General features: G+C 39.3%; 1 protein-coding gene and 1 pseudogene across 11 annotated transcripts in view; one reads left to right on the top strand and one right to left on the bottom strand.

Annotated features, from left to right (window-relative positions):
- TMEM164 (transmembrane protein 164) overlaps window positions 1–24132 on the bottom strand; it is a 221006-nt gene that overhangs the window by 107261 nt on the left and 89613 nt on the right. The window lies entirely within an intron of this gene.
- On the top strand, window positions 15794–15905 carry LOC123805248 (annotated as a pseudogene).

A 24132-nucleotide genomic window follows, 5' to 3' on the forward strand; every position in this document is an offset into this window, starting at 1 on the left:
TGTCTTGTCACACCTGTTACATATGAGGGGCAGAGCCTTAGGTGTTCACCAGGGCAGGGCAACAGAGTTGCTGGGTTGTGACGCTGTCTGTGGAGGCGGGGTCCAAGAGGGAACAATGGTGCTTGCTCCACTCTCTGTGGGATTTCAGGCCCTTCCACCACTTCCCCCAAGTAAACTGGGCCTTTCTGCTGCTAATTACCGTGTGGGTGGGCTGGTGCACATTCTAGGACCCTGTGGGTCTCTCCAACGAACTCTCCTGTGAGGCTGGGAGTCTCTCCCTGTGCTTCAACCCCCACAGGTGTTTTCAATTCGTGCCCCAAGGCACTATTTCTCGGCACTGGGACCCTGGGCTGTATGGTCTGTCTTACTCCCTAGTTTCACCTCATTTATCTGTGCACAAATGTGGCACTGCCTGGTCAGCCAACCTCCTTGCATGCAATGCCTTGCTTCACAATCACCACTTCACTGAGTCTTGCCATTGCCACCCCATGCCTGGGGTCTGCCAGCCGCCTCCTGCACCCCCAGGGTCCACCCACTGTGGTCTTGTGCACCCAGGATGCCTTACATGCCCGGTGCAACTGCTTTTTGTGCCGCAACCCCTCTCTGTCTGGCTGCCTGACTCCGCCCCTCCTACTGGTTTGAATGAATGTGTCTATTTTAACTCCTTGGTTGTCTGACTTCCATACAGTTCACGTTTCTGTCAGTTCTGGTTATTAGTCTATTTCTAAATTGTTGCTGAACTCATTTTGGTTGTGCAAGTAGGCACAGTGTGTCTACCTACGCCTCCATCTTGGCTGGAAGTGGAATAAAATATATTTAAAAAAAGAAAATGATGTGTGAAGAAAATGGAAATGTCAATGAAGAGATGGAAAACCCAAAAAGAAATCAAAAACCAAACTCTAGATCTAAAAAACACAATAACAGAAATGAAAATTATTTGTTTTGGTTTTTTAATATATTTTATTGATTATGCTATTAGAGTTGTCCCATTTTTTCTCCCCTTTATTCCCTTCCCCCCTCCCTCGAGTATCCTCCCCTTTAGTTCATGTCCATGGGTCATACATATAAGTTCTCTAGGTTCTCCATTTCCTATACTATTCTTATCCTCCCCCTGTCTATTTTATGCCTACCTGTTATGCTTCTTATTCCCTGTACCTTTTCCTCCATTCCCCGCCTCCCCACTGATAAGCCTCCATGTGATCTCCATTTCTGTGATTCTCTTCCTGTTCTAGGTTTGCTTTTGTTTTTGTTTTTATGTTCCATTGTTGAAAGTTATGAGTTTGACGTCATTTTACTGTTCATAGTTTTGATCACCTTTTTTTTCTTAGGTAAATCCCTTTCACATTTCATATAATAAGGGCTTAGAGATGATGAACTCCTTTAATTTGACCTTATCTGAGAAGCACTTTATCTGCCCTTCCATTCTAAATGATAGCTTTGCTGCTGAATAGAGTCATCTTGGATGTAGGTCCTTGCCTTTCATGACATTGAATACTTCTTTCCAGCCCCTTCTTGCCTGCAAGGGTCCTTTTGAAAACTCAGCTGATAATCTCACTGGAACTCCTTTGTAGGCAACTGTCTCCTTTTCTCTTGCTGCTTTTAAGATTCTCTCCTTATGTTTAATCTTGGCTAATGTAATTATGATACGCCACTCTGTGCTTCCTTGGGTCCAACCTCCTTGGGACTCTCTAAGCTTCCTGGACTTCCTGAAAGTCTATTTGCTTTTCCAGATTGAGGAAGTTCTCCTTCATATTTTGTTCAAATAAGTTTTCAATTTCTTGCTCTTCCTCTTCCCCTTCTGGCATCCCTACCATTCATGTGTTGGAATGTTTAAAGTTGTCCTGGAGGTTCCTAATCCTCTCCTCATTTTTTTTTGAATTCTTGTTTCTTCATTCTGTTCTGGTTGAATGTTTCTTTCTTCCTTCTGCTCCAAATCGTTGATTTGAGTGTCAGTTTCCTTCCTGTCACTGTTGGTTCCCTGTTCATTTTCCTTTAGTTTACTTTGAATAGCTTTCATTTTTTCCTCTATTTTGCAACATACTCAACCATTTCTGTGAGCATCCTGATTACTAGTGTTTTGAACTCTGCATCTGATAGGGTGGCGAACTCTTCATCACTTAGTCTATTTTTGGAGTTTTCATCTGTTCTTTCATTTGGGCCATATTTCTTTGTCTTGGAGAAGCTGTTATGTTATAAGGGGCAGAGGCTTAGGTATTAGCCAGAGTGGGGGAACCGACATAGCTGTGTTGTGGTGCTGTATGTAGAGGAGGGGTCAGAGAGGGAACAATGCCACTTGCTTAGCTCTCAACCAGCTTTCAATCACTTCCCCTGCTACACACAAGCAAATTGGGCACTTCTGGGGCTGATTCCTGAGTGGGTGGATTTGTGCACATTCTAGGACCCTGTGGGTCTCTCCAAAAAACTCTCCTGTGAGGCTGGGAGTTTCTCACACCACTGCAACCTCTGCAGATTTTTACAGCCAGAGGTCTGAGGCTTTATTTACCTCGCCGGAGCATGGGTAGCACAATAACTCTCGCTCCCCAGTTGTTCCTCCCAGTTTATCTGCATGCAAGTGTGGGACCATTGGGTCTGCCAGCTTCCACCTTGCCTGCCCCAGTCCACCAGCCACTGCCTTGTCTGCCTGGTCTACCAGCCTCCACCCTAACTGCAGGTCACTGCCCCTCCTACTGGTCTGGATGAATGTTTCTTCTTTAACTCCTTGGTTGTCAGACTTCCATAGGGTTTGGTTTTCTAGCCATTCTTGTTATTTTTTGTTTTTAAATTTGTTGCTGTCCTTCTTTTGGTCGTGCGAGGAGGCAAGTGTATCTATTTACACCACCATCATGTCTGGAAGTAATCCCAATTTTTTTTATTTTAGAATGTGTATATATACACATAAAACAGGGAGGTAATTATACCAACATATTTATAAAGAAATTATCAGTTATTCTTATTTTCTTCTTTATTGTTTTCTGTAAAGTACAATGTTTTCCCTACAGTGATCATGGATTACTATTATAATGAGAACAAAACATTTCTACATTTTCATTAGCTACTACACAGTTGCTATATATCTTGCCCAAACCTTATCTATTATGTTGTACTGATTTTTTTTTTCCTGGAATTGCTTTTGTCCAATACATAGCATAGTAGATTCCTCTCTTGGCTTCTGTAAGGACTGAGTGAGTTGACAAAGTAAAAGAGGCCAAAAAGTACCAGTCCACATTTCTCTACTGTGTACTGCTTTGCATGCTTGCTCAGATGGGAAAAGTTATCTAAATCTTCACCATTCCTTTTACCAAGAGACGGTATACGTCCAAACACATGTTTAGAACAGAGCAGCCCAAGAAGAAGCAAAGAGCAGGCCCTGTTCCAGGAATCTTCAGTCAAACTTCCAGGAGAGTATTTGGGAGATGAAAATACTAAATCAGAAAATGTGGGCCAAGACTGTAGAAGCCAAGTTCCCTAGGAGAAAACTAAATTGAACATATACACATGGGAAGGAAGGCAGATCCCTGTCTATGTATCAGGGGAAGAGACCTTTGAACAATCTGAAAGCTTCTTCCCTCTTCTAAGCATTAAGAAAATAATATATATGGATTCCAGGCAACAACTTGACAGGTGATTCCTGGAAAAGCAGACACCTGAGCGGCATTTTGCATAAGAAAGGAAATTGGTCTTGAATTGCTGCTTACTCACTATGTATTTCCTAGGTTCTTGGTCTCTCTACCTTTCAAATCTGCAGCATTCATATGTAGGACTTACTCTCCCTTGCCAAGACCAGAGTCTTAATAAATCCTCTCAGGTCAGAAGCAGTCTCCCAAACACCTTTATCAGTAAGCTCCAAAGCTAAGTTAAAAAGCAGCTCCTTTTAAGGTTCCAAAGTGGCTGGTCTGTTCAGCACTGGGAAAGAGGGTGCAGATATGGTAAAATCATTCTGAGATATTTAAAATACAAATGGTTCAGCCTCAGCATGTTTCATGAACTCAGAATGGTCCTAGAAATATGAGTCTCCCTTGGGAAAGTTCTGCTCTTTAAAAATTTGACAGTTCAACATCACTAGCCATCAGAGAGATGCAAATAAAAACCACAGTGAGATGTCACTTCACATCAGTCAGAATGGGCATAATAAACAAATCAACAAACAACAAGTGTTGGAGAGGTTGTGGACAAAAGGGAACCCTAGTGCACTGTTGGTGGGAATGCAGACTGGTGCACCCACTGTGGAAAATAGTATGGAATTTCCTTAGAAACCTAAAAATGGAACTGCCTTTTGACCCAGCAATTCCACTGCTGGGATTATACCTTAAGAACCCTGAAACACCAATTCAAAAGAACCTATACATCCCAATGTTCATAGCAGCACAATTTACAATAGCTAAGTGCTGGAAACAGCCTAAGTGCCCATCAGTAATTGAATGGATAAAAAAACTGTGGTACATTTACACAATGGAATACTACCCAGGAGAAACAAGGAGTTCCTACGCTTTGCGACAGCATGGATGGAACTGGAGAGCATTATGCTAAGTGAAATAAGCCAGGCAGTGAAAGACAAATACCATACGATCTCATCTATAAGTTGAACCTAATCAATGAAACAAACAAGCAAGCAAAATAAAACCACAGACACGCAAATAAAGGACCAAATGACAGGGACCAGAAGGGAGTGGAGTCGGGGGTAACAGGGGAAAGAAGGGGAACATGTACAAATAACTCATGGAGATGGACAATGAAAAGGAGCATGGGGGGTGGACAGCGTAGGGAAGAACATGGGGGAAGGGGGCACAACTGTAACTGAACAACAATAAATGTGAAAAAAATTTAAAAAACTGACAGTTATAATAAATGGATTCTAGAAAGAGAAGGTCACCGTGCTACTGAACTCTTACAATATCATGTGGCTCAGAGGCTTACATGTTATCAATCTTGCAATGCCAAGATCACATGTCAGGTTGTCGTAATTCCCCTTCCCAATCCCACCTGCTTCCTGCCCCTATCTTGGCTCACACCAGCCTACAGTCCTTTCTCCATCTAGCAATGCACACCCCCTGCTGTCTGCAACACAGTTGAAATTTCGTCTCATGTCTTTCAAAAGCCTCTCCAGACTGAGTCAACAGAAACCATGGCCAAATAATCCAACTTGCATCACAAATCCATTCCTCTCCATATGTACATGAAAATGGGCAAATTTAAGGGTTTCAGTGTTCTTGGGGAGAGGGGACCATACACTTTCCTGAGACAGAGGATGTTCACTACCTCTCTGCTATGCACTTTTCTTACCAATGTGAGGTGGGGAAAGAGTCCTTTGCCATTCAAACTGCACAGGTCAGTGATTTACTCCATGAGCCCCCTCAACCTGGCAGCACACACTTGGACAACCAGGAACATTAAGCAGCAGGTGTTCACCAGACAGGTAAACTGTCTGATCATAATATAAAGCTGGGGAAATCATAATAGCCATTCCAGTTTCCTTCATCTATTCCTTCAAAACATCCCAGCTCAGAAAGAGGAGAGCTCCAAAAGGCTGGCTTTTCTAAATGACTCCCAGCCCTTTATGAAAGCAAGAATTTCACCCTCTTCTAAAATAGCAGCCATGACGTTAATGAGAAAGCTGAAAACTAAGAGACTGACTGTACACAGAGCCCTTTGTGGTGGTAGGATTCATAGTGATTGGGAAGGGTGAGTGAGTGTATGCTACCCTGATGACAATGCCCAACCTCAGCCTAATAACCAACCCAGGGAGAGACCTAGGAACTCCAAACCATGCCTACTGCCCAAAGCTACGTCCAGACACAGCAGACAAGCCTGCAATTCACGTGAATGGTGGTGTCTTCAGCCCTAGCCCCACCTATCAGCTGTAACAGAGATCTTAGCTTTCTTCCTCCAGTTTTATCTTTGGATAGGGGATGTAATATAAATGGACCTTGATATGCTAACTGTACTCCAAGAAGAGCATTAAACACACCAGAGGCCCATTCCCCCAGCATAAGGGATTTGGACTTTAGGCTCTTTCAAGATCTTGGTCAAGCTGAGGGCTACAAAGGCTAGAGCTGGAAATTAGGAGAATCCTCTCTACACCACTGAGAGAAGCACTTGGGGTCCTGAAGGCAGCATTGTTTCTAAATGTGAAGGGCTAAGTCTTCAGTTGACAAGGAGTCCTGATGGCACAAGAATCTTGGCAGAGAGGTGCAAAAACCGCTGACTCAGACTAGCAATTGCTCTTTTCCATCCAGTGTCGCTGTTGTGGTTACTAACTAAAAACCTAGTATTTTCAAGCCTTGAGAAGAGGTCATATCATCTACAGGAAGTGTCACCAGTCACCAAGAAGGAAGGGCTGTCTGGCTTTTAATTTACATCCAATATGAACACTTCTGACAGCTGCAGATGGTTCCCCAGCCTGGGGAGTAGAAAATCCCTGCTCTGATCCTCATGCAAAAAAGTGTGACTGTGAACTCTGAGTATCTCTATCCCTAAAAACCATGTCACCAAGATGAATTGCAGCTTTCCAGAATCACCTCACTACACTCTCACTATGGTATTCCTTTTAAATACTGAAGAAATCTCTCCTACTACCTTTGAAATTATTAACAAAGTCACTGTATTGTATTCATGTAATCTCCTCCTTCCTCTTTCCTTCCTCACCTCTCCCCCCACTCTCTTTTGGCTAGATTTAATTCTCTAAACTCAGGGTCAGCAAAATATAGTTCTCTTGTTATCTATTTTTGGGGGGTGGTAATAAAATATATATAACATAAAATTTACCATCTTAACAGTTTTTACGTATTAATACAGTGGCATTAGGTACATTCATATTTTTGCAAAACAACCACCATCATCCAGCTTCAGAACTTTTTCATCTTGTCCTCCTATTTTTACAAATAAAGTTTTTACTAGAACACAGCCAAATGCATTCTTTTATGTATTATTCATGCTGCTTTCATGTTACAACAACAGTTGCTTAGTTAAAACAGAGGTCATATGACCCACAAATTCCAAAATATTTACTATCTGGTCCTTTACAGAAAAAGGTTGCCGACCTCTACTGTAAACAAAAATATACACTAGACTTCTGGTTTAAAACAACACTTAGCTAACAGCCACTAACACAGCCCCTCCCAGCTTTCCACTAAAATACCTAGAAGATACAGGAAAAGATAAAATTCCCCAAATCACTGAAAACTTAGATTGACAGTCATCCTATTAATAAAATCTGGAAGAAATCTCCATTAACAATAAGGCTAATGCTAAAATTAGAAAAAAGCAATGTATAGTCAATTCATGCAGGGAAAGCCTGAATCAAGATAGAAAGACATTTAGTTTTTCAGCCACTGCCAGCCTCATAGCTCAGAAATCAAGAGCTCATCATCTAGTAACTAGCAAACTGGACAGCTGGATCTCCATTACAGGACTACTACTTTGCTTGCAAAGGAAGCCAGCAATTCTCCAAACTGGTTTCCATCCATTTGGAGACTCCTACTCCCACAAATCAGAAGGGCTGATGTGATGGCATTCATGTTGTCACACTGTATCCTGGTAGTGGGATATCTCACAAGCAAAACTTAGGTAGCAATGCATGTAGGACAGGGGTGCCAAACTCATTTTCACCAGCGGCCACATCAGTCTCACAGTTGCCTTCAAAGGCTTTTAAAATCTTTTAGAAAAAGAAATCTTTTCTAAAGATAAAATCTTTTTAAAAAGAAAAGGGAAAACAACAAACTGGCGTAAAAAGAGACCTCACCAAAGCAAGGAGGAATTGCAAAGAAATTAATACTGTAGCAGCAGAATTAAAATTCACATTGGAAATGACAGAGCAAAATCAATCCAATTTATAGCATGGAAGCCAAATCTAAATTTTCCCCAAGCATGCAGAAAAAAGGAAAGCTGATCTTAGAAATCCAGCAAAGATTTCTAAGATCAGAAAATATTAGATACATTCAGCAACCATTCCTGATTTTTTTTAAATGCATGGAATTTAAGAACAAGAATTCCTTAATATTATAGAGGCCATCTAATGTAAACCAACAACGAACATCAGAGTCAACAGTGAAACACTAGAAACATTTCAATTAAAATCAGAATTAAGGCAAGAATTCATTCAAGTGCCACTATTATTTGTCATTGTTCTGGAACTTCTAGCCAAGATAATCAGGCTTGAAACAAGGGTAGGGGGAGCCTTGCTCTTTAAAATGAGATAAACTTATCACATGGGAATTGATACTATTAATTTCCAATATAATCCAAGTGAAGAAAGTGAAAAACTATTAGAAGTGTTAAACGCTGTGGCCAAATATTAAACAAACATATAAAATAAAAATCTTTCCTATATACTAGTAATAATTCAGTTGAAAATATAATAAATAGATGGCACCATAAATTATAAACTGTCCAAGAATGACTTTGATGAGAAATATATGGAATACACACACACACACACACACACACACACACACACCCCTGAAGAACATAAAAGAAAACTTGAAGAAATTAAGAAATATATTATGTCATGCCCTGGCTGAGTAGCTCAGTTGGTTAGCATATCAGCCCAATACACCAAGATTGTAGGTTCAATCTCTTGTCAGGGTACATATAAGAATCAACAAATGAATGTATAAGTGGAATAACAAATAGACATTTCTCTCTCTCGTCATCTCTTCCTCCTCCCTCCTTTCTTTCCTCTTTCTCTCTAAAAAATTCAATAAATAATTTTTTTAAATTAACAGACTATGTCTTTTTTTGGGATGGAGAGACTCACTATTGTAATGATATTAATGAAATTTTGAGGTTAAACAATTCTGATCAAAACTAATAGGATTTTTGGTGGAAAATGTGACAAAAACATTCTAAATTCATTTGAAAGAAGAAAAATTATTCAGACTGGCTAAGAAAAAAAATGTGTGGGTCAAGTAATAAGCTGGGGAGAATATCAGAGAGAAAGCTGGCCTGCTAGTTGCTGCAAAAATGAGAGCATGTAATTGTGAAGAATCCAATAGAGATATCAATGTACTAGTACAACAAGCCCCCCACAATAAATTCTAACATGTATAAGAATTTTGATGATAAAAATGTAACAGCAATATGCATAGGGAAATAGTTATTCAACAAACGGTGCTCAAATAAATGAAAATTTTGGGGAAATATGTTATATTGCTCCCTCATACTACTCACAAAATGAATTTTAGATAAACTGACAGCTACATATTTTTTAAATGATTAAAAAAACTAGATCATCAATCTGATCTTAGAATGGGAAAAGTCTTAAAGTCTTCAAGCATAAAAGCACTGGAAGAAGTTAGCATAATATGAAGGCAGTTTGGAAACCAACCAATAAAACATAAAATATATATTGAAAGTATTGTCAACAAGTTAAAACGCACTCTGGGGAAAACATTTACTGCAAAGGTGATAAAGAAGTAATAGTCTTTACATATAGACATCTCATGTAGGTCAAGAAAAAGAGAAACACCCCTGTATAAAAACTGGTCTGAGAACATGAAGTGCCAATTCACAAATTAAAATATATAATGAATAATAAGCATAGTACATATGTGTTTGGATTTTTTATAATAAAATATGAAGGGAAAAAGCTGAGGAAAAAGGCAAGGAGATAACAAAAAGAAAAGACACAAGGTAGATGAGGAGGGAACTAAGGAGTACCTGTCTACACTGCAACACTACCCTCTTTCCTCTCCCTTAGGTTTGCAAAAGGGAATCTTATTCATTAAGAACCTATGAGGTATGCTGGTTTGTATTATGGGACTGGATATGTTTCCTAAAGGTAACTGAGATAGTTGAGTTTTTTTTAATCTCTGAAGAAGTGTTCAATTTTACTTGCATACTAAGTATCACAATGTTTCTAAGATGCTCAGAAATAAGAAAAGTCTTAGGACCCTCTTGGGTGTGCTGAATTAGCCCACTGAAAACATGTATCCATCAGAGTGCCTGGATGCCCTGCCTTGTTTTATCAAGGTACCAGGGTGGTCTAGTTCTTCAAATCAGCGGCATCTCTGATCTCCTCTCTATCTCTGACCCCCACAATTTTCAGACTTCCTTCCTCCTCAAATATCCAGTTAATATCAAATAAAATGTCTCAATGTGCAAAGCAATTTGAGTTATTTTCTTCTAGCTTTAAATTTGTCCGCCTTTAGTTAAAATTCAAGAAGAATGGATTTCCATTTTAATACCAATTTTAAGGCATAAACATAATGTCTAAACCAGAAAGATTAAATACAAATTATATTATGCTTTCATCCATCAATAAAATGTTCCATGCATTAAATAACATCAACAATTTTAAAAATAATATCTAATGCATGCTCTAATCTATTATGATTAGGTCTAGTCCAATAAAGCCACTTTTAGTTAAAATTTTCAGGTTGATCAAAGATATAGGATTTCTACCTAGACTGCACTTCTACCATTTTTAATCTCCTTCCACTTAATATGCTAGATGTTATCCTAAATGCATGCCCAATATCTAAAGAAATTGTATTAGGTAACTTTTTCAAAGTTAATAGAAAGATTAGTGAGCACACAATGGTCTCTAAAGGTACACCATATATTGCTGTGTATAATGCACACCCACATTTTTGTGTGCATTATACATGGCAAATATGGTACTTGTTTTATTCAAACCTAAGTGAGGGAAATAATTCTGTGGCTTGGATATTGAAGGTACTGGTAGATAGCTTTTCAGTAAGGAACCACTCAAAACAGCCAAATGAATAAAAAGGAAATAGCTCAAATTCAAAAAGACATAGAACAGCACTGCATGTACAGACACAATAAAACAAGCAATTCGGATGCTACTATATGAGCATCTACAAAGGAAGAGCCAGGAACAGGAAGGATAAGAAGCCTTCAAAATCAAAGGCAGCCAGGCTGGAATTCTAAGAGTTGGAGCTATTACAATCAAAAGAACACCATGCCCTAGATTGCTGTAGTGGCAGACCAGGTAGAACCCCTTTGAATCTTAGCTCCATGTTCTGAATGCATGATTTCTGCTGAAGCACACTTTCTTGCAGCTGACTTAGCAAATCACATGTCAACTAAGGGACACATAAATGAAGCACTCTATGTCAACTAAGGGACACATAAATGAAGCACTCTGGGATCCAGCCAGAACACTGGGGAACAGTCATTCCCTCTTGTCAAGAGTACAATGGGAAACCTGTGGAGAATCCTACCCCTTCCCCACTCCAAAGATAACTGCCAGCTCACACCCAGCATGGGGCATGAGGCCTTCTGAGTACACCATACCCTTTTTCTGCAGCGAATGGGCATGCCACCATGAAGAACATGCCAGCCCCTGCTTAGCTGGGAAGTGGACAGTAAAGAGCCAACAGGAAAAAAACAAACAAACAAGACACAAGTATACAGTGAACATCGGTGAGCCCACAGAACACAATGACATAAAGACCATAGCAATGCCCAGCTGTGTACCTTGAGATTTAGGAAATTTTAAATAAGATGTTTTCATGGTTTTAACCCCTTAAATAATAACAGAATAGCAGAAAATATTTACTTAATCAACTTAAGGTAGTGATTAGGAACACTGGCTCTGAAGTCACAGAGACATTGCATCAAATCCAACCTGAATCACTTATCAGCCACATAAGTCACTAAAACTTTCTGAACCTTTTTCCTTGATCTAACTGGGGATATTATTTGTACCTCCCACATGGGTTTGTTGGAAGGATTACATGAGATACATGTAATCACATGAGGATTACATGTTAAGTGACTCCCACTGTTCCTAGAGATACAGTAAACCTGATAATGAGCATTAGTAGGAAAAGGAAGAATGAGAATCCTCCCTCTGCCACTGTGTAATTTTAGCCAAGTTATTTAATATCTCTTGGCCCCATGACCTCTTTTGTAATATGGGTATGTATTCCCTATCTCACAGCATTATTTGAAAGATTAGATGAGAACATTTAAGACAAAGTACTTTAAAAACACTAAAAAAGTATACTAATGTAAGGTGGAGTTATATTTAGAGCTACATTCTAAAATAGTGATTTTTTAACTTCACATTGCGTGTGGTATATCTATACATTGGAATAATGTGCACCCATGAAAATAATGTGTGTGGTAAAAACTTACATGAATCTACAAGGAATTATGATAAGATTTAAAAAGGCAATCTCAAACATGATATACTGTATGGTTCCATTTATATGACATTTTTGACATGACAAATTTATAGACAAGAACAGATTAGTTACCAGGGGCTAGGGATAAGGATGGCTGGGTGTGGCTATAAAAGGGCAACAGGAGAGATTTATATGCTGATGTAACTGTTCAGTACCTTGACTGTATCACTGTCAATACTCTGGTTGTGATATTGTACTCAAGTTTTGCAAGAGGTTACCACTGGAGGAAATTAGCAAAAGGATACAAGGGCCCTTTCCCTATTTTGCTTATAACTATATCTATATTATGATATGATTGATATGATATGATATGATATATTTATGCCATATAGTTATTTCACAATATAAAGCCAAATTTGAAAATGATGTACATGATATGCTTATAATAAAATGAGGAAGACATCATTAAGTGAACAAAGCAGAATAGAAAATTATAATTAAAGAAGGCAAAAATAAAATAAATACACATCTTGAGAGATAAGAAAAAACAGGAAGTTAAAATTGATAAAGATAAAAAAGCTAAGGTAGATAAGCACAGCTCACCTCCTCACACAATCACATCAAAATTACAACTAAACTATAGAAGACCATCATTCAGAACCATCAGAAATCGAGGTGAATGGAAGTCCTACAACTATGACATTAAAGAAGAAACCACATAGAGACTGGTAGGAAAGGCGGAGATATGGAACTGGCTGATAATACACCCATGTGTTGTAGATAAAAATCAGGAGGGATGTCTGAGGAGTGACAGATCCCAGCCCCACAGTAGGCTCCCCAGCCCAAGGTTCTAGTGCCAGCAAGATAATCTCCCAAAACCTCTGTCTGTCTGTAAAAACCAGTGGAGATTGAGCCTATGGAAGAAAAAAACTGCTAGAGTCTCAGGTGGTTCCTCGTAAAGGGCCTTCACACAGAGTTATTTGGATTCACTCCCTCTGAGCTCCAGTGATAGGGCAATAGATTGAAAGGCATCAAAGACATACAGGGAGAAAGTGAATTGTCCAGACCAGGATAAGAGCTGGGGGCACCTTTCTCCAAGATGGAAGTGCTGGCAAAGGCCATTGTTCCTTTTGAGTCCTCCCCTGACATAGCCACAGAGCCAGCAGATGAGCACCATATCTGGGATTCCCATCAACCTGGCTCATACTGTTTGCCCCACCCTGGTGATTCCGAGGCCCTGCCACAACCAACTGTTGGATCCACCCAAACTGCTTTTCCACACAAATGGTTTGTATTGGCTCAAACTTCAAATTTTCCTAATTCTCTCAAACAAGCAGCATCTCACTTTCGATAGTCCCACACCTCTAATTAAGTGGCTGCCGTTCCAGCAGTAGCAGCAGCCAGACTTGGTTCATAACTTGGCCTCTCCTGGACACCTCCAAGTCTAGCACAAGTAGCAGCCATCTGCAGATGCTTTCTAGTTTATGCTGTGTGAACTGGGAGAGAACACAATTGGTGGCTGACCTTGTATGTGCCAACAGTGATCAAGGCTCAACTACAACACAAAGGTGTACACAGCCCACATGGTGGGAGCACCTTGAATGTCCAGCTTGGGTATTAGGGGAGGCTGTGCCACTGGACCCCACAGGACACCTACTACATTAGGCCATTCTACCGAGCCTGGGAGATGTAGCAGCTCTACCTAATACATAGAAACAAACACAGGGAGGCTGCCAAAACAAGGAGACAAAGAAACATGGCGCAAATGAAAGAATAGATCAAAACTCCAGAAAAAGAGCTAACCAAAATGGAGATAAGCAATCTACAAGATGTGGAGTTCAAAACACTGGTTAAGTTCCTTGTACTTAAAGACAACATCAAAAGCATTAAAATAAAATACAGTCAGAAGTGAAGGATACACTAATTGAAATAAAGAACAATTTACATAGAATCAACAGTAGAGTGGACAAAGCTGAAAATCAAATTAATGATTAGGAATATAAGGAAGCAAAAACCAACCCATCAGAACAGAAGAAGAAAAAGAATCCAAAAATATGAGGATAGTGTGTGGAGCCTCTGGGACAATTTGAAGCATACCACATTTGCATCATGGAAATATCAGAAGGAGAACAGAAAGAAAAGGAAGTTGGAAAACTATTTGAAAAAATAATGACAGAAAACTTCACTAATGTGGTGAAAGAAATAGACATACATGTCCAGACACTGCAGAGAGTCATAAACAAGATAAACCCAAGGAGGCCTACAGTGAGATACCTCATAATTAAACTGCCAAAGGTTAAAGATAAAGATCTCTCTTTAACATTTTATCACTTAAAAACAGCAAGAGAAAAGCACTTAGTTACCTACAAGGGAGCTCCCACAAGACTACCAGCTGATTTCTTAATAAAACACAAAACAAAACTATGCAGGCTAGAAGAGACTGGCAAGAAATATTCAAGGAGATAAAAAGCAAGGACCTACAACAAAGATTACTCTATCCAGCAAAGCTATCATTTAGAACAGAAGGAGAGATAAAGAGTTTCCCAACCAAGAAAATGGTAAAGGAATTTGTCATGACCAAACCAGTATTTCATAAAATGTTAAAGAGTCTCCTTTAGGAAGAAGAGACGATCAAAAATATGAACAATAAAATGGTAATAAATACATATCAATTAACAATTGAATTTAAATTATAAAATAAACAAGCAGAACAAAAACAGAATCATAAATACACAGAACATTTTGATGGTTGCCAGAGGGGAGGAGAGTTGGGGAGATGTGTGGAAAAGGCGAAGGTATTAAGAAGTAAAAATTGGTTGTTACAGAATAGTCATGATAGTATAAAATACCCCATGGGAAACAGAGTAACTAAAAAACATATAGGTATGACTCATGGACATGGACGTGGACAACAGTGTGGGGATTGCCTTAGGGGGTGGGGGGTTGGGTGGAGGAGGACAAAGGGGTAAAAATTGGGACAACTGTAATAGTATATCAAAGTAAAAAATTTTTTAAATAAAATCTAAGCTCATGCAATCTAAAAAAACTAAAAAATAAATCAGGAAATGATCTTACTAGGAAAAAAAGATTAAAAGGCTAAAAATTAAGTAAAAATACATAAAAATAATAAAGTATAAAAAATAAGTATATCCAAAACCAGGTTTTATAAAGTAACCAAAAATAAATAAAGTGCTTATTAAAATGATTAAATGTAAGAGACAAAAACCTTACAAGATTAAGAATAAGAATCAGCATATGGCTATGGATACAATGATACATTTTTAAATTATGAGATAAGAAGATACTGAGATACATGTTAGTTGAACTTGTTGTTCAACTAAACTCATGGCAATACTACAAGCCAAAAGGTATTGGCACAAAATATTCCAATTAATGAAAAGCAACGACCTGCAACCAAGACTACTTTATCCAGCAAGACTCTCAATTAATGGAAGGTATAAAAAAGAGCTCCCAGACAAAAGAAGGCTAACAGAGAAAATCTTCACCAAGCCAGTACTGCAAGAGATGCTAAAGGGACTACTTTAATAAGAAGAAATTATACAGAGGGATAGAGAGGACCACCAGTACAGAAGGAAAAAAATGGCAATAAGTACCTATCAATAATAACGTATAATGTAAATGGATTAAATGCTCTAATCGAAAGACATAGGTAGCTGAATGGATAAGAAAACATGACCTGCAATGCTTCTCTGCCTTTTGGCTAAAATCAAGTGTAGTATCTGTTCTTATCAACAACCATGACCTACATATATGCTGTCTACAAGAGACCCACCTCAGATCAAAAGATCTATATAGGCTGAAAGTGAAGGGATAGAAAAAATAGTCTAAGTAAATGGGCATCAAAAAAAAAATGGGATAGCAGTATTTATATCAGACAAAAGAGACTTCAAAACAAAGGCCATAACAAGAAACAAACAAGGTCACTACATAATACTTCAGGGACTAGTCCAACAAGAGTATATAACTAATGTAAACATATACGCTCCAAATACAGGATCACCTAAATATATAAAGAAAATATTGGAGGACTTTAAGAAAGAGATAGAAAAAAATACAGTCATTAAATGGGATTTTAACACCCCACTATCAACAACAGATAGATCTTCCAATAAAAAATAAATAAAAATGTTGCAGAAATGAACAACACTCTCGACCAAATACACTTAATTGATATTTGAAAAACATTTCACCTCATAGAAGCAAAATACACATTCTTTCAAACAGCCACGGATCATTCCCAAAGAGAGACCACATAGTAGGACACAAAACAAGACAACAAATTCAAGAAAACTGAAATCATATCAAGCATCTTCTTGGATCAAAATGGCTTGAAACTAGGAACCAAACTCAAGAAAAAACTCAAAAACATTCAAACCCATGGAGACTGAATAATATGTTATTAAATAATGAATGGGTTAACAATGAGATTAAGAAAGAAATCAAAAAGTATCAGGAAACAAATTAAAATGAACACAAACCAACCCAAAACCTATGGGACACAGCAAAGGCAGTCCTGAGAGGGAAGTTCGTAGTAAAGAGATAAAGACATCTCAAATAAACAACCTAACCCCACATCTACAAGAAGTAGAGGTACAAAAACAAACAAAGCCCAGAGCAAGCAGAGGGAAGGAAATCATCAAGATTATAGCAGAATTAAATGACATAGAGACTAAAAAAAAAAAAATTGAAAGGATTAATGAATCCAGGATCTGGTTCTTTGCAAAGATAAACAAAATCAACAAACCATTAACCAGACTCATCAAGAAAAAAAGAGAGATGACCCAAATAAATAAAATCAGAAATGAAAGGGGAGAAATAACAACTGATACAACATAAATAACAGAGACATAGAAATTAAGAACAATCTAACAATATCCAGAGGGGAGGGGTGAGGGGAAAGTGGGGAGAAGGGTTTTCAGGAACTACTGTAAAGGACACATGCACAAAACCAAGAGGGAGGGAGGAAGCAAAGGAGGGAGGTGGGTTTGGCTGGAATGCAGGGGAGCGGTGAGGAGAAAATGCAGACAACTGTAATTGAAAAACAATAAAGTAATTTGATTAATTAATTAATTGAAAACATAAGAAAAGAAATACAAAGGATTGTAAGAAATTACTATGAACATCTATGTGCCAAGAAATTGGACAACCGGGTTAAAACATGTGAATTTCTAGACATACAGTCTTTCAAAACTGAATCAGGAGGAAGCAGAAAACCTGAATAGACCAATAAAAACCAGCAAAATTGAAGCAGTAAACAAAAAATCACCAACAAACAAAAGCCCTGGACCAGATGGCTTCACAGGAGAATTTTACCAAACATTCAAAGAACAATTAACACCTATCCTTCTCAATCTATTCCAAAAAATTCAAGACGAGGGAAGATTCTCAAACTCTTTTTAGGAAGCCAGTATATCCTAAATCCAAAACCAGATAAGGCATAATGAAGAAAGAAAATTACAGGCCAATATCTCTAATGAACATAGATGCGAAAATCCTCAACAAAATACTAGCAAACTGGATGCAATAATACATTAAAAAGATCATATGCCATGATCAAGTGGGATTCATCCCAGGGATGCAAGGCTGGTATAATGTTCCCAAATCAATAAATGTGATTCATCACATAAACAAAACAAAAGGCAAAAATCAAATGATGATATCAATAGATGTGGAAAAAGCATTTGATAAAATCCAGCACCAACATATGATGAAAACAATCATAGCGGGAATAGAGGGAGAATCCCTCAACATAATTACAGCCATATACAAAAAAAGCTACTGCCAACATTACACTCAATGGGCAAAAATTAAAAGCATTTCCTTTAAGATCAGGAACAAGACAAGGGTATCCACTTTTACCACTCTTACTCAACATAGTACTGAATGTCCTAGCCACAGTGATCAGACAAGAAGAAGAAATGAAAGGCATCCAAATTGGAAAGGAGGAAAAAAAATTATCACTGTTTGCAGATGATATGATAATGTACACAGAAAACTCTACATGCTCCACCAAAAAACTAGTCAGCCAAATACGTGAATTTGGCAATGCAGCAATATAGAAAGTCAATATTCAGAAATTGATGGCATTTTTGTACATCAACAATGAACTATCAGAAAGAAAAACTAAGAAAAAGTCCATTTTACTATAGAAAAAAATAATAAAGTACCTAGGTATTAATTTAACCAATGAGGTAAAAGACCTATAATCAGAAAACTATAGAACACTGAAGAAAGAAATTGGATTAACTTCCGGCAAGATGGAGGCATAGGTGGATGCACCGTACCTCCGCGCACAACCATGATTAGAACAACAACAATTTAGAGGCAGAATAACACCCAGAACTGACACAGAATTTATCTGAATGGAAGTCAGACAGCCAAGAAGTTGAAGTAGACCCGTTCATCCAGACTGGTAGGAGGGGCGGAGAGGAGCACCCGGCACGGGTCGCGGCGCGAGGAGAACAGGGAGGACTGGGCGCATAAGGCAACCAAGAGTGTGTAAGGCATCTGGGGCACGCAAGATCGCAGCGGGTGGACCCTGAGTACGCAAGCGGCAGCTGGCGGACCCAGTGAGGTGGCGATTGTGGACCAGGGCAGAGCACACAACCCATGATCCCAGACAAGGTACTGAAGTCCTAGGAGAACGGAGCTACCGCCATTGTTCCCGCCCCTACCCCCGCCCCCGCCTACAATGTCACAATCTAGCAACTGGGGTGCCCAGCCCCAGTGAACATCTAAGGCTCCACCCCTCACCGTAACAGGAGCTACCAGACCAAAAAAGAGAGAGACAGAGGGAAAGAGAGAGAGAGAGAGAGAGACATGTCTCAAACAGAAGAACAGATCAATGCCCCAGGACTCATCCTTTAGAGCGACCAAGAGATAGCCAATCTATCAGATGCACAGTTCAAAACACTGGTGATCAGGAAGCTCACAGAATTGGTTGATTTGGGGCACAAATTAGATGAAAAAATGCAGGTTACCATAAAAGAGATGAAGGAAGATGCACGGAGAACCAATAGTGATGGGAAGGAAACTGGGACTGAAAACAACAGAGTGGACCAGAAGGAAGAAAAATAACAACCAAACAGGAAAGAATGGAGAAATAAGAATTCAAAAAAATGAGGAGAAGCTTAAGAGCATCCAGGACATCTTTAAACGTTCCAACATCCGAATTTTAGGGGTAGCAGAAGGGGAAGAGGAAAAGCAACAGATTGAACACGTATTTGAACAAATAATAAAGGAGAACTTCCCCATTTTGGCAAAGGAAATAGACTTCCGGGAAATCCAGGAAGCTCAGAGAGCCCCAAAGAAGTTGGACCCAAGAAGAAACACACCAAAGCACAACATAATTACATTAGCCAAGGTAAAAATGAAGGAGAGAATCCTAGAAGCAGCAAGAGATAAGGGGACAGTCACCTACAAAGGAGTTCCCATCAGACTGTCAGCTGATTTCTCAAAAGAGACCTTACAGGCAAGAAGGGGCTGGAAAGAAGTGTTCCAAGTCATGAAAGACAAGGACCTATATCCCAGATTACTCTATCCAGCAAAGCTTTCATTTAGAATGGAAGGGAAGATAAAGTGCTTTTCAGATAAGGTCAAGTTAAAGGAGTTCATCGTCACCAAGCCTTTATTTTATGAAATGTTAAAGGGACTTTTCTAAGAAAAGAAGATACAGAAAAAACATGTATAGTAAAAGGACAGCAAACTCACAATTATTAACAACCATACTTAAAACAAAACCAAAAGAAACTAAGCAAACAACTAGAACAGGAACAGAACCACAGAAATGGAGATCACATGGAGGGTTAGCAACAGGGGAGTGGGAGGAGGAGAGAGGGCGAAAAGGTAGAGAGAATAAGTAGCATAGATTGTAGGTTGAAAATAGATAGGGGGAGGGTAAGAATAGTATGGGAAATGTAGAAGCTAAAGAATTACTCATACTCATACTTTATAAGTATGACACATGGACATGACTAAAGGGGGGGATATGGGTGGGAGAGGATGTACAGGGTGGAGGGGAGTGAAGGGGGAAAATGGGACAACTATAATCGCATAATCAATAAAATATATTAAAAAAGAAAGAAGTTGAGTAAGACACAAATAATTGGAGCATATACCCTGTTCATGTATTGGAAGAATTAGCATCATTACAATGTCCATACTACCCAAAGCAATCTACAGATTCAATGCAATCACTATTAAAGTAACAATGGGATATTTTACAGATCTAGAACAAATACTTGAAAAATGTATATGGAGCCAAAAAGACCCGAACAGCCTCGGCAATCTTGAGAAAGAAGAATAAAGTTGGAGGGATCACAATACTTGATATCAAACTATACTACAAGGCTACTGTACTCAAAGCAGCCTGGTACTGACATAATAACAGACACATAGATCAATGGAGCAAAATAGAGAGTTCAGAATGAATCAAAGTCTCCATGGTCAATTAATATTTTTAAAAGGTGGCACAAGCATAAAATGGAGTAAAAATACCCTCTTCAATAAAGGGTGCTGGGAGAACTGGACTGGTACATGCAAAAAATGAAACGAGACCATCAACTTACACCACACATCAGAATTAACTCAAAATGGATAAAAGACTTAAACATAAGTCATAATACCATTAAAGCCCAAGTAGAAACGTAGAGAATAGAATACCAGATATCTCAGGTAGCAATATTTTTGCTGACATATCTCCTAGGGCAAGGAAAAGAAAGGAAAAAATAAATGAGACTACATCAAATTAAAAAGCTTCTGCATGGCTAAAGAAACCATCATCAAAATGAAAAGGGAACAAACTTTATGGGAAAATGTATTTGCCAATGATATCTCAGAGCAGGGTTTAATGTCCAAAATATATAATGAACCCATATGATTCAACACCAGGAAGACAAACCATCCAATTAAAAAATGAGCAAAGGACCTGAACAGACACTTCTCCAAGGAGGACATACAGAAGGCCCATAGACCTTTGAAAAGAATCTCAACATCACTAGCCATCAGATAAATGCAAATTAAAACCACAGTGAGATATCACCTCATACCTGCCAGAATGACTATCATTAATAAATCAACAAATAAGAAGTACTGGCAAGAAAGTGACAAAAAGGGAACACTAGTACACTGTTGGTGGGAATGCAGACTGGTGCAGCCACTGTGGAAAACAATATGGAATTTCCTCAAAAAATTAAAAATGCAACTTCCTTTTAATCCAGCAATTCCGCTGATGGGATTATACCCTAAGAATCCTGAAACACCAATTAAAAAGAACCTATGCACCCCTGTGTTCATAGCAGTTCTACATACAGTAGTGAAGTGTCACAATCATCCCAACTGCCCATCAGTAAATGAGTGGATCGAAAAACTGTGGTACATTTGCACAATAGAATACAATGCAGCAGAAAGGAAGGAACTCCTACCTTTTGCAACAGCACAGATGGAACTGGAGAGTATTATGCTAAGTGAAATAAGCATAAGCTAAGTATTATGCTAGGTGAAAAACAAGTACCATACGATCTCACTTACAAGAGGAATTTAATAAACAAAATAAACTAAGGAGCAAAACAGAACCAAAGGCATGGAAAGAGGGAACAAACTGACAGCTGCCAGAGGAAAGGAGGTGGGAGGTACTGGTGGAAAAAAAGGGAAAGGGAGTAGTCAAAGAATATGTATGAATGACCATGGACATGGACAACAGTGTGGGGATGACTGTGGGGGGAGGGATGGACAGAGGAGGGCAAAGGGGGAAAAACAGGGACAACTATAATAGAATAAACAAGAATAAATAAAAAGAAAAGCAAACCAAAAAGAATGGGAAGAACAAAACTATTCCACTTATAATGAACAATGAAAAAAAGCCACTAATTCTTTAAGAAAAACTATATCAAGAGAAGTATGCAGCATATATGTGCGTGTGTGTGTGTTGAATATAATTGAAAGACAAGATCTAAACAGATAGGGAAATTACCATTTCTTAGATAAAATGGCTATATCATTTTTAAAAATCAACACTCACCAAACTGAAATATAAATATTAATGCAATATTAATTAGACTCCAAATGGGGGTAAAGGTTGAATAAAAGTGATATAAAAATCTGTATATAAAAAAAATGCCAAGGAATAGCCAAGAGAAATATTTTATGTGAATGTAATAAACCAATATGACTTAGGTACACAGGACACAAATAGATGAAACAGAATAGAGAATTCATAAATCTATACTAGTATATAAAAAGTTTATGAGGAGGATCCGTGATGGCAGCATAGTAGGTAGATATTACCCTGAAATCCTCCCAGTACAAAACCAGAATTACAACTAAAATATAGAGCAAACAACCTGAATAACAAATGAAGACTAGCTGAAGAGAAGTCTTATAACCAAGGATTTACAGAAGAAGCCACATTGAGACTAGTAGGAAGGGTGGAGACAGAAAAAGAGCAGGCCCCACTCCCACAGGCAGTGGCTGAGATTCTGGACAGATATCTCAGTTGTGGGGGTTCCCCCTGAGAAGTGTGTTGTCTCAACCCCAAACATGATTCCCCAGCCCAGAGTACCAAAGCTAGGAAGAGGTATCCACATAACATCTGGCTGTGAAAATCAGTGGGAATTCTATCTGCCAGGGATAGAAAGTCTGCTAGAGACACAGGCAACCTCATAAAGAGCCAACACTCAAAATCTCATACACAATTACTTACCCTGGGCTCTGGCATGATGAGGTCAGAGTGGACGAGAGTTCTGTGAGGAGAAACTGAGGTCTGTGGCTCTGGGGAAGGAACTGAAAGGACAGCCACCAGGATCCCTGTTCTGAGTCCCTCTCCCACACCTTAGATGCCATCCTTCTGGGGTGGAACAGTCCCCTCCTTGTGGCATCAGGCTGGGAGAATACAAAAGCCCCAGCCTATGCACTCCCTATCCCACCACCCTGTGGAGCTTGTGCCATGCTGAGTTAACAGCCTGGGCTATAGAGTTTTGGACACACCAAGTGGATGTCAGTGACTGGGTAGTATGGTTTTGGGGCTGGGGTCATTTCCCCATCTTTCCCATGAACCTGACTGGTGATACCCCTCATGGGAATCTACTATCCCCACTCTCCGGGTTACTAGCAGCCACACCCTCCACCTTACAAAATCTGGGCAGATTCTGGGACAGACTGAGTTGTGTATCTCTGTGACTTCCCCCAAACCTTACTACATCTCCCCCTCTCCTGACTCCCAGTGACCCTGACCTGCTAAGATCAGACTCCTAGAAGAATCTGGGACAGACTGAGTTGTGTGGCTTTAGGATAGGGGAAATGCCTAACTGCTGCAGACGCTTCCCTTCAAATGGCCAAATTTTGTTCTGTATGGACCTGATATACTCTGCTAGACTCACCTTAAAAAGTCCTTGAGACCTCACCCCACTACAAAGGTAAGCAAGCATCCAGCAGGTGGTAGCTACACCTGGGGACATTTGCTGAGTGGCCTCAGAAACAGCACTGGGACTGAGTCTCAAACTGTATAGATCTGGTGAATACCGATCACCCCTACCTGGTGATTCACTAAGAATCTACCTCATGAAACCTGAGTACAACCAGAGGCAGATCTTGGGATTCCTTGGGACATTTGATGACCTACTCAAAGGCCTGGTGCTGGTAAATGCCAGACATGATGCACAGCTTAATCATTCCCCAGCACACCCAGGCCCAAAGGAGAACAAAAAATGTGGATTGCTTTGTAGCCCCAAATAGGTTAGCCAGGATCAACCACAGAAAGCATCTGACATTGGCCTGCAGCAGAGTCCGTCCTGAGAGGCCCCAGAAACAACACACACAGTGAGAAGCTTCAGACAACATTAGAGCAGGATGCAAATAGATTCACAAGCTGCACATCCAAAGAGAGATCACAGCAGTCACCAGATGCTGCTGAGGCAAATTCTGTTCCTTGTGGTCAGTATCCGCATAGCAGCTTCTACAACGTGGTCACAAAAGATCTTCACATTCAACCAGCCTGAGGGTAGACACCATGCATGAGTGGGCC

This window comes from Phyllostomus hastatus, unplaced genomic scaffold (assembly GCF_019186645.2).
Source record: "Phyllostomus hastatus isolate PE091 unplaced genomic scaffold, TTU_PhHast_1.1 phas_scaffold_28, whole genome shotgun sequence".
Taxonomy (NCBI): domain Eukaryota; kingdom Metazoa; phylum Chordata; class Mammalia; order Chiroptera; family Phyllostomidae; genus Phyllostomus; species Phyllostomus hastatus.